Genomic DNA, 13,012 nt, shown 5'->3' on the forward strand with positions numbered 1-13,012 from the left:
CGTGTCAAACGCGGCTTTCAAGTCAGTATACAGTGTATCAACTTGAGATTTGGAGCCAATATTCCGAATACAAAGCGATACGAATTTCACGAGATTGGTGTTCACCGAAGGACCTCGAAAAAATCCATGTTGTTCTTTGCATATATAACTGCGACACGCAGCGAAGAGTGTGTTGTTCACAGTCACAAACACAATAGATTCTGCGCGCAAGGAAGTAATTCCCCTATAGTTTGCAATGTTACACTTATCTCCATTTTTAAAGACTGGAAACATGGATGATTTGTTTCAAGCAACGGGAATGCATTGTTGTTGTAGAGGAGCATTGAACAGCCAAGTTAGTGGAGCTGCTAGGATATCGGAGCATTGTTTCATCAGAGCTGCAGGAATTATCCCCGGTCCAGGCGAAAAAGATGATTTTATACTTTCAGTGGCGCATATCACTGACTGCTCGCTCACATCAAAAATATCCATGTTTAAAACTGAATACGGTACATCCCTCAAGGCTTGTTCTCTTTGTTGAGCAGTGACTGTTTCGCTACTAAATACGCTAGCAAAGTGTTTTGCAAATAAGTTGCACTTGTTGTTTTACATGCACGTTAAAAATTATCAGAAACTGTTTTTATTTCAATAAAAAACGATATCAAATCGCTCGCTAATAAATCAATCTATAGTGGACCCTTTTCCTCCAGTGGACCACCCGCGAGATAAATTCAATTTATGCGAAAACTCTAGGGATTTTCAGAAATCTCCCATCGGGAAACATCTTGTCCAGCCCACCTGCATCCAAAACATTTATAACTTTCGAACCATGTTAAACGAAATTGAGATAATCTAACGGGTGGTCCACTATAGGTTAATATGGAAAAGAGGTTCAGGTAGGTTAATTTACTCTATGTGATGTTGGCATTATTTTATGAAAAGCATAAGTACCTATACATGATTCTTGCAACGAAACCTCAGAAGCTATTGAGAAGATTATGCACCCTATAACCGCATTGCTGAAACAATGTTTGAGAAAGAGCCGTCAATCATATTTTGGGTTTATCATATCGGATCAAGGCGGTGAATATAAGTCTGGAGCACTTGGACGATTCTACTTAGCACGCAATTTTTAGTCCAAGATAGCGACTTCTGGTTTCTTAACTTCAGGTTTCTGAAAAACAGCCTAAAGTAACTATATATTTAAGGTCGGATTCAGGATTTTGGGGGCCCGGGGGCTAAGTACCTTGGAGGGGCCATCTATTCAGGTTTCAGAATTTCAATAAAGGAATATGTCATACAAAAAAATATAAATATTTTTTTTACTCTCGCTTATTTTCCGTCGGTCTAGTTCTGCCACTGTTGTTGTGCCAATCACCGACGCCCGGGGAGGCGACTCCACCCAGGACCTTAACTTACGACCCGTTGAATAACGGACCGGCGCCAACGGCTTTACATCCTCATGCGATGGAAGACATGATCCTAGAGATTTTTCGCCTCAGAAAGTCTCCGGTGTCGGCTAGGATTAAATCTAGACCAGTTTGGTTGGTTGTGAGTGGATCACGCCACCCCACAACCATCGACACCTATGTCAGCGTTGGGATTCGAACCCAGGCGTCGGAGCGGTGGTTGGCGGAGACGTTACCAACTGAGCTAGGCCCCCGCCATCAATATACAAAAATATATGCTAAATGAAGATAATAGAAGAATTGTGTTAGTTTTATTAGAATTCGAGTTATTTTAAAGTGTCTCGAAAATTTGTGGATTTTTATTTTTTGTATTTAGTCATGAGTCAAGAGAAATAAACTTTTGTGGGGACCCCCAAAGCGTGGGGCCTGGGGGCCATGGCCCCTTTGGACCTCCCTGTCTTTATCGTCCCGTAAGGGTATTTTCGGCATCTGCGCATTACGAACATCCTAGAAGACGTATATCAACTCATGGGCGTAGCCAGAATTTCAAATAGGGGGGGGGGGGGGGCAAGCTCTTCAGAATTTTAGAAGTAAAAAAAGGTACACTAAGGTTGCTTTTTACGCGGTTGTTTTTACGTGGGTTTTTTCACGCGGCTTTTTTTACGTGGTTTCCGGAATTTACGCTGTTTTTTTAAGCGGAATTCAAAATTTACGCGTTATTTTACGCGGATTCTGGAATTTACGGAATTTACGTTTTTATTACGCGGCACGTATCCCTTGCGTAAAAAACAACTTCAGTGTGTTTTGAAAAATAGGAATAAATACTAGTCTTTAGTGATTGTTACATCAAGGCAACCAGTGAAAAGTTATCCTTGACATCAGAGTGGAAAATTTGATTATTCTTTGTCCAAGCCGCAACCAGGAATTCAAGATATGATTCACAACATGGCCCAAATTTTACAGCGGATAGCGGTCCAGCAGCAGCAGCGTCAGTATCAAACCCCGGAGCAGATTTTGGAGTCCATCTCTTCGAACATCATCGAGTTTGTCTTCGACGAAGAAAACGGAGTTACGTTCGTACGTTGTTGTTTAACCGCTACTAGGACCTTTTCGAGAACGATGCAGGCCAGCTGAATGGTGCGGCGAAGGTACGTTTACTTCTCCGAAAGCTGGACACCCATTCGCACAGCCGCTATCTCAACTACATCCTGTCAAAGCTTCCCAAGGACGTGAAGATTGAAGACACAGTCAATATCTTCAATAAAATCTTCGGGCATCAAACGTCAAACGTTCCGGAAGAGGTTCATGTGTCTTTTCACGATTGTTGTTGACCATCTGCCGAAGAACACTCAGCAAGCAGAGAGCACTCAACCGCTGTTCAAACATTGTTGACCTCAGCCAGGTTTTCACCCGACGTAATGTGCTGAACGAGCGTTCAATCGTGCATGTTTCCATGGTAGAGCGAGTGCAATTTTAACTGCTTTCTCAGTCGCAGGGAAGAAAGAACGGGCTTTATCTAGCAGGTCTATAAGATCCAACTCTTCCAAGTTCTTACGATCTGCTCTCATACTGCTGCAATGTTAATATAAAACTTCCACCTCTCCAACAAAATTGTCAACTTCATAAAAAATTATTCTTCCAACGACATGCGTATTACGTTAGCGGGATAGAGCAAGGACAACGCGTAGGCAGGTGCACTATCTTCTTCGAACCGTGTTTCCAGTGAGGTTACATGAGAATCAAGGTAAGGAATTGTCACAGCTCGGTTCCAATACTCCAAGCTAGTTGATGCAGGCGGATTTGCCCGGTACTTTTGCCGCTGCAATATCCTTGGTGGATCAACTGAAAAACCTGTGCAATTCCACGCAACATAGCGCAAGCATTTCAATCAATTATTTTTGATCTGGATGTTACTTTACACAGATGTTTCTATGGGCTAAAGATGTCGTTTTGTGCTATTAGAATTATTGAAAACAAAATTCTGCACCAGTGTCAACACCAGTGCCGGAAGCAGAGCATACCTTCCGAACGCAGTTCTCGGATAACGACAACCACGGGCGCGTTATGAAAGACATCAAAGTCTTCAATCTAGGATGAGATGTTTTGCAGGCTTATGCTTCAACATAAGCCTAGATCAAATGATCCAACGAGTTACAGTCCCGACTTTATGGTTTCTATCAACATCAAACAACATGGAACCCACCGCGTGTTTGATTCGGAACTCAAATACCATTTTGCCTAGAATATCCGCAAATTTCTTCAGTGAAGTGAAAGGTCTATGCGGCTGAATAGGATGAAAGAGAATAGGATGGTCATCTTCTCCTTCGTCAACAAAAAAGCAATCTCTTCGAAAGAGTCAGTCCTAGCATTTTCCCCCGCTTTATAATAAAGTGGTGTTTCGTTCTATATCTGGAAAATGCGTGAAGTCTTCTATCGCTCATCGCATCGATTTTACAGAAATTTTGGCTTTGTTAGAATGTTTCCTGATAAAACTTACCAGACTGCGAGGAAGCTTTGAGTGGACAATTTTGATCACATTGAGCGTCCTACTTGCAAACCGCGGACCTCCAGGTTTCGGGTTCCACTTATTGATGTTATATATTGGAATTATAGCTTGATGTTGTATATACGTTACAAATTGTTTTTTAAACTGATTTATAACATGATTATAACCAACTTTTTTCTTGAGAAAATATTTTGCTTTAGACGGACAACGGAAGCAATTCAAAAACATGACAAAATTTTCAATATTTTCATATATTATGCATATAAAAGCACACGGGTTAAGTTTTCTGGTATTTTATTCTAAAATTAAAATTAATTACATTTAATTTGATCTATTAGGATCGAAAATCGATCTACTGGTTCAAAAGTTATGAATTTTTGAATTTAAAATACATCGAATAAAGCCGTTTTTTTTATGGTCACCCTATTTCGGAGCTAGTCCTCCTAACGACCCAACTAAGAAATAAGGGTTTGATTTTTTTCAACATAGATCCATCCCTGCAATTTTGAGCACAATTGAAGAACTTTGCGCGACCAATTCCGAAATAGGGTGACCATAAAAACGGCTGTATTCGATGTTTTTTATTTAAAAAAATTCTTAACTTTTGAACCAGTTGATCGATTTTCGTTCTTAAAGGATCAGATTGAAGGTAATTAATTCTAGTTTTAGGCTGATACAACTTTTGGAAAGTTTTTATGTCCACGGCTATCAAAGTTAGCTAAGGGGAGGGCAAAAAAAAAGCACTGAGAAGAAAAAAAAGGAATTGTTTTCATACAAAATTGTGTGCAAGTTACGACGTTTGTAACTTGTATGCTAAAGTGTATTGAAAAATACCTCATTATTATCATTATTAATCATTTGGCTTGCCTCTTGATGACACTTTCACTGTCACTGTACTTGTTTGTTGCTAAATTAAGCATATACGCTGTCGAAAAGTCACTAATATTAGCAAAACGGTTTGAACTTTTTTTCCCCTTCCAATTTTTAACATTTTTGAAGGTGGGGGACATAAAATAAAAATGATATTTGTATAGATATTTCTATAGATCTCTAGACCCAAATTTTCCCCTAAATTCGGTTTCTGAACCATTGTGAAATGGGACTCTGGGTAACCACTTTTAAATTTCTAAAATTCAACTCTTCTTAGTCGGAATAGACATATAATTGATACAAATTTGAAATGCAATGCACCAAGCGGAGACAAAACCAGTCGACTTCCGGTAAACTTGGGATTGTTTGGGGCCCCAAATAGAACAAAAAACAGGTTCCGGCTTTACGCCATTACGTTTCACTTTTTCCATACAACGACGCCCCACTCTAATGTGTATTACCGAAGGCGCCATTTTTAATTCCAAGATGAAAACTTGACATGTAGAATACAGCCTATAGACTGTTCCGAAAATTATAAATACATCTTCTTTCTTGAATAAAACAAAAAATACAGGATTTTTCGGGTCATTTTATTCTGAAATATAGATAATAAGTGTTTTCTTTCTAGTTTCAATTCAAGTTGGGATTATTTTTCGTATACGCGTATACGCGAGTTCTCTAACTATTCTCTTAACACTACTCATAAGCTTTTGCACAGTGTGTTCTCCGACCATTTTTACCACTTTAAGCCAATCTTTTTTAAATTTTTTTACATTGTCCGCTGGTTTGACATATTTCCTCAGCTTTGCCTTGGTCAAAGCCCAAAAAGTTTCAATAGGGCGAGTTTCAGGGCAGTTTGGAGAATTCATCTCCTTTGGGACACATGTGACATTATTTGTTTTATACCACCCGAGTGCATCCTTAGAGTAATGGCAGGAAGCAAGATCGGGCTTGGAGATTGGAGGATTGTTATGCTGCTTAACCATGGGTAACAACCTTTTCTGCAAACACACTTTCACGTAAATTTTACCATTCATTGTGTCATTCGTAATGAATGGACGAGATATTTTCCCACATTCACAAATGGCCTGCCAAACCAATACCTTCTTGCCGAATTTTTCGGTGTAAATGGCTTTCACTGGTCCAGGGACATCCTTTCCCTTCGGTGATGTATGAAATTGCGGTGCTGGCAGAGTCTTATAGTCCAGTGTTATGTAGGTTTCGTCATCCATGATAACACACCCCATTTTTTTGGTCAGAAGTTTGGCATAAAGCTTCCGAGCTCTCGGTTTCACAGATTCAGCTTGTTTTGGATTTCGTTTTGGCTGCTTCTGCTTCCGACGGGTCTGCAGACCCATTCTGCCCTTGGCACGCATAACGTTACTCGCCGAGGTTCCAAGCTTTCTCGCCACATCTCGTACTGATACTGAAGGATGCCGCTTGTAGTATTCCTTAACCTTTTTGTCCATTGTGGGATCAACAGGCCCGGGTTTTCTACCACGTCTTGGGGCATCAGTAAATGTGCACTCTTCACAATACTTCCGCAATGCGGTTTGAACTGCTCCGACACTTATACCTTCTTCTCTGGCTAATTTTCTTATAGAAAGACCACTCACGGTGCCCCATTTGTGCACAATACGCTTTCTTTGCTCGGGAGAAAGGCCACGCATTTTCAAAATTTCGCACTAAATGATAGAAAAAATGACAGCATCTGTTTCTTTTGGATGTAAACAACAGGACGCTGCCAACGTTTGGTTGAATACTGCACGTTATTTGAAATGACGGTTGATCGTAAGTGTATTTATAATTATCGGAACGGTCTATTAAAAACTTAAAAATACCACACAATATGATCTTTTTTCAGTACCGCGGACGTAATTTGAAAATCCTTCTGAGTATATTACGAACTAACAGCAGAATTTTTTTGAGGTTATTAACAACCTCGGGTCTTTTGGAATTTGTAACATTCATTCTTTACGCAATGGAGTAAAGCATTTTTTTTTGAATTTTATTTAGAATAATTTATCTAACAGATGGTAAAAACTTGTTAAGATTTTCCGGTCCACGCCTGGGTAGATCAAGTGATGCAAGCCGGACAAATCTCTTCTGAACACGTTCGTTCCGCAGAAAGTGGGGGTAACAAATCAAGCTACAATTTTCAAGTAGTGGAGAACAATACAAGGCTTTGAGTGAGGGTCTTTGAAGTTACGACAATTTTTGGTAGTAAACCCCCGCTGTCGAGTCGCTTTTGATATTAAGCTGGCATTATGTAGGTGAAAAGTGAGCTTCGTAAAAGTCGCAAACACGGTCAACTCCTTTCAGATTTCTCACATTCTCCAATACTAATTACCAGCCAGTTCCTATGGTTCGATTTTACGATCTATCAGATACAGCTTAGAGTCATCCGCATATATATACCATGCATCATTGAAAAATAGCGCGAAAATTATAATAATAATAATTTTCATAATTTCAAATGCTTATCTGCCTCAACATCGGAGGCAACTCTATCAACAAATACGAATGGGAAAAAAAGATGCAAAAAGCTGACACGATTCCGATTCGGAAGTCAAGTCTAAATCATCCAAGCGAACATTAACAGACACCAACGAACATGTTTAGTGTTGACAAAATTCCAAAAAGTTTTAAAGAATCTTCTGAGGACTGTCTGCACACGTAAGATGTGCGATTTATATGATTCCCTGTTTAGATGACTGTACTCATCGGTGACGCATTTGAATTAATCGACGTACCATTATTACTATTCAAATTGCAAAGAAATGGATTGGCGTCTCAACTTCTGTGTAGGCTTCAGTCATATCTAGCACATTGTAAACAAATAGTACGCTTTCAAAACAAACTCTCAAAACCCATTTCAGTCACCTATGGGGTGCCCCAAGGTTTACATTTGGGTCCACTTGTTTTCATTTTGTATGGAAATTACATTTGCTTCATACCGAATATAATCAATATATTGAATAACTTTCATAGACGACATGAAACTTTACATAAAAGAATTCCAGAGATAAGGAAATTTATTCTACTCTTGGTGCAATAAAAGTCTGCTTGAGTTCAATGTCAAAAAATGTAACGCAATAGCATTTAGCTGAAATACCACATATGTAACATCGCTAGGAATTCAAACTGTACAAAAATGCAAGATTGTTAGGGACTTGTGAGTGATTCTGGACTGCAAGCCAATTTTTGCAGGACTGAATAACTCCATCAGAAGTGAAGCAAATAGTGTGTTGGGCTCTATTAAACGGTTCAGCCACAATTTTCAAGACATCTACTACCGTTCCAAGTATGTCTGTCCCATGTTGTACCGAAACCTTATGGACGCTGGGACAGTTATGTTTGGAACAGTAGTAGTAAGACCAGTTGTGGAATATTGTAATCCCATGTGGGATTCTCATGCTGCCGCACACGAAGAACGCATAGAATTATATACGTGCTTCGCAACAGGAATTGGACTGCATATTGTCTGTTATTGTATGAAGCACGGTGCGTGATTATCTAACTTGTTAGATAGCCGTTTTTCGATATCTGATTTTTCTGATTTTTTATCATTATGGTCCTATAAATCACACTTTCCATCAGTTTAAGCTGCATCTCGAAACCTTTGGCGTATCAATATCAAACGATCAAATTAAATATTTTCCTGAAATACACTAAAAATAATTTTGAGCACATAATAAAAATATTGTAAACATTATGAGTTTCAACTGAAATGAAATATTGAATGTAATATACATTTGCTTGATGAAACAAAATAAACAAATTATCACAACTTGACGCATACTTAGGTCTGCTTGCAAAAGTGAGAAGAGTAGTGAATACCGCACACTGACGACGAGTTTCCGGAACTTGGAGGATGCTCATAGGACTTGATGTCAAGTACAAAAATTTGTTTTTCCTAAAAAATCAGAGAATACTTTATTCAACTTATCCTTTACGTCCGGACAATTTCCATCAGCCTGGAAAAAATCTTTTTTTTTACCGATTTTCAAGTCAGGTAAGAGATCTGACATCAAAAATTATCGTGGCATTGGAAAAATATCATGTATTCCCAAACTTTTTAAAGCTATTGTAAACCAAAAAATATTTAATCAGGTAAAGAATCGCATAACGTGTAATCAACATGGTTTTTACAAAGAAAGGTCTACGGCTACCAACTTACTTGAATTTGTTGATTTCTCTCTTGCGTCTATGGACAGAGGCAACTTCGTGGAAACGCCATTCACGGATTTTAGTAAAGCTTTTGACAGAGTAGATATTTCCATGCTAATGTTCAAATTGAGAAAACTGGGATTTGAGTCAGGCCTACTTAGATGAATTGAATCTTATCTGACAAATAGGACACAAACGGTTAGGTTTAAGGGACACGTCTCTGTACCAGTAAAAGTGACATCTGGAGTTCCACAAGGCTCCCATTTCTGCCCTTTGCTCTTCATTTTATTTGTTAATTACGTTACCCTTGCAAAAAGTGGTTTAAAGTCGATTTTAACGCGCTAAATTGATAACTCCACGTACGTTGGATAAACAATTATGACGTCTTCAGCAAAAATGGTGGGTAATACCTCCTGCATCTTTCGGTGCTATGAGATTTGTGATTAATCTCCCCAAAAGTGAGATGAAAAATTTATTTTTTTGCTCCATCGAGATACAAAGTTGGTGTCTTCGGTAAAGTTATAGGTACAACCAATACAACCAACTTTGCCGAAGACAAAATTTCGTATCTGTTACTCAAATTGACTTAGAGAGTTTTTATTGGAAATAGACTTGTCAAGACATATTTTTCAATGAAACATATTTTTTTCTATTTTCTAGGCCTTCACTCTGTTCTACAAAGTTGTTAGTAGCATCAATATACACAACTGTCTGGAAGGTACTATATTCGTATTGTTTGAAAAACTATGAGTTATGGGCTATTTTTTATTTTTTTCGCCATATTTCAAATTACTGTATCTTTCTTAGGGGCAGGTAGATGCAGATTCGGTAGTAAGCATATGAAAGTATAACAATAGAACTTTCAAACGCTGGTGGTTTCGCTAGTCCACAACTTTCTGCTGATGAGTTGTGTTCATAACAAAAAACCTCGTTTTTACCCTCTTTAATGATTTAACCAGGTAAAATACTAATATTGTAAACCAAGATACCACGCAATAAGTTCGTATCTATGGTGACCATCCTACCAAGCGTGGTTCAAGTATTTCAGAACATGTAAATTGCATATGCTTGTTTTTGGTTCACCTCGAAGGTTCTCAATCATAGAACGAACAAAGAACGGAAATTGCAAGCAGGAAAATAGCAAATTTAAAACCACTATCATCAATTACAATTTAAGTGTTATTCTTGTTGAATTTTGTTTGGTGGTACCTATTCATTTTTTTTAATACTATTGCATTCAGTAGTAACTATTAATTATACCATGCAGTTGTCGGTTTCGACACATTCGTACTAGCAGCATCATAACATCATCAAGTAATAGCTTCTCGTGATTTTCGGCCATCCGCGAATGGGCGTTATTACGGGGTCTGATGAAGCAAGCAGCCAGTTTATCCAATAGCTTTACGAGTATTTACTTCTCGATATCTGTTGAATTAAAGTTTTGAAAATAACTTGACACATTTCTAAGGTAAATTCATGTACCTTTCCCAATTCTTGTTCGTTACTTCCTGAGCCTCTTCGAAAAGCTGCCGGATTGAAACATTGAAATGGATGATTACGGCCAACCCATGCATTAATACATTGTGGACGCTTGTTGGTAGATAATATCGCGAGTACAAACTTACCAGCAGATGCTTGGTTGCACAACAGTAAATTAGTGTTTCTGAAGAGGCTCAGAATATTTTTGAGAAGTGGTTCCCAATCTTTTTGGTCCGCGGCTCCTTTGGCTAAACACAAAAAGCTCCGCGGCCGCCTTTGCAAAGCACAGAGAGCATTGCGGCCCCCCAAAAATTTTTAGATACAAGTTTGCAATACGATTCTGCGTTTTTTAGTCTCATATTGTCCTGCAAGTCTAATTTGTTCACGTCTTAGTCCTAATAGGCAGAATGATTGAAAATCCGCTTTCACAAAGACCCCTAGAAAGAAATTTTGATTGCCTATCAAATTTACCAACAATTTCGCAGCCCCCCTAGATGAGCATCGCGGCTCCCCCGGTTGGGAACCACTGTGTTAGAGGTTCATGGTAACTTTGCTTGTTCTACAGTTATCAACTTAGTGTTATAATAGCACTTTCATTGTTTTTGATTAAGAACCTTCGAGGTGAACCAAAAACAAGCATATGCTATTTACTTGTTCGAAAATACTTGAATAAGTTCGCATCTATGGTGACCATCCTACCAAGCGTGGGGTAGGATGGTCATCATAGATGCGAACTTATTGCGTAGTAGCTTGGTTTGCAATATTAGTATTTTACCTGGTTAAATCATTAAAGAGGGTAAAAACGAGGTTTTTTGTTATGAACACAACTCATCAGCAGAAAGTCGTGGACTAGCGAAACCACCAGCGTTTGAATGTTCTATTGTTATACTTTCATATGCTTACTACCGAATCTGCATCTACCTGCCCCTAAGAAAGATACAGTAATTTGAAATATGGCGAAAAAAAATAAAAAATAGCCCACAACTCATAGTTTTTCAAACAATACGAATATAGTACCTTCCAGACAGTTGTGTATATTGATGCTACTAACAACTTTGTAGAACATAGTGAAGGCCTAGAAAATAGAAAAAAAAATGTTTCATTGAAAAATGTGCTTTGACAGGTCTATTTTCAATAAAAATTCTCTAAGTCAATTTGAGTAACTGATACGAATTTTTTGTCTTCGAAAAAATTGGTCGTATTTATTATACCTACAACTTTACCGAAGACACCAACTCTGTATCTCGATGGAGCAAAAAAATAAATTTTTCATCTCACTTTTGGGGAGATTAATCACAAATCTCATAGCACCAAAAGATGCAGGAGGTATAACCCACCGTTTTTGCTGAAGACGTCATAATTGTATATTCAACGTACGTGGAGTTATCAATTTAGCGCGTCAAAATCGACTTTTAAACCACTGTGCCTTGTGCTCTCCCAGATGGTCTCGAGGTTAGAGACTGTTAGTGTCAGTAGGATCGTAGCGCTAGCCCCGCAATTGTCCTGTACACTAAACAGTCGGCTGCGAAGTCTGTGTATAAATAAACAGAAGGTCAAGTTCCTAATCGTTCCTAATTGCCTTGTGCTGAATAATCTCAAAGTATTGATATATGCCGATGACATGAAATTGTACATGGAAAGCAGACATCCAACAATTCCAACAAGAGGTTGACATTTTCTACATTTGGTGTAAAAAAAGTCTTCCTGATCTCAACGTATAAATATGCAAAAAATAAAAGAAATCCTGAACATTCCAGTTGCACTCTTGGACATCAAATTGTAGAAAAGTGTTATCAAATTAGAGATTTAGGAGTGATTATGGATTCTAAGTTAACACTCATTGATCACTACAATACGATCATAAATAGAGCCAACAGTACCTATGCTAAGTTTTATAAAAAGGTTCAGTTATCATTTCGTAGACCCGTACACTATAAAAACTCTTTTTGTTACATATGTTAGATCTATTTTAGAATATTGTAGTGTTGTTTGGTCGCCTTATCAAGACGTTCATTCCAATAGAATCGAATCCGTACAAAAACAGTGTTTGTTATATGCACTAAGAAAACTAGGTTGGAATTCTTTTTCTCTTCCTTGTTATAAACCGCGTTGCATGCTTATCAATATAGAAACGCTTGAAAAAAGAAGAGAAATTGCTTCGGTCACTATTGTCAACGAATTAGTCTCACAACGCGTATGTTCGGAAAATTTGCTAGGAAAACTCAACTTTTATGCTCCTACACGCTCATTAAGAACGCGAAAAATTTTTGTATAAAATTCTTATAGAACAGAATATGCCATGGGCGGGCCAGTTAATAGTTTGATGAGTCGTTTTAATAAATATTGTGAAGTTATTGGTTTAACGATGTCGCGAAATGCTCTTAGAAAAACTTTGAACACTAGAATTACATAACTATATTTGTGATGTTAGCATTAGTTTTTAAGATGTAGTCTACACAAAATTATAGATTGTAACTTTTTAACCATTCCTGTAAATTTTGGTGCATTTAGCAAAAATAAAACAGTGTCAAAAGTCAGCAGAGCAACTGCTCGCCCGGGGTTTCGTCGCTTCTGCTTTCGCTTACGGAAAAACTCCATT

Source organism: Wyeomyia smithii, chromosome 2, assembly GCF_029784165.1.
Source record: "Wyeomyia smithii strain HCP4-BCI-WySm-NY-G18 chromosome 2, ASM2978416v1, whole genome shotgun sequence".
Classification (NCBI taxonomy): Eukaryota; Metazoa; Arthropoda; class Insecta; order Diptera; family Culicidae; genus Wyeomyia; species Wyeomyia smithii.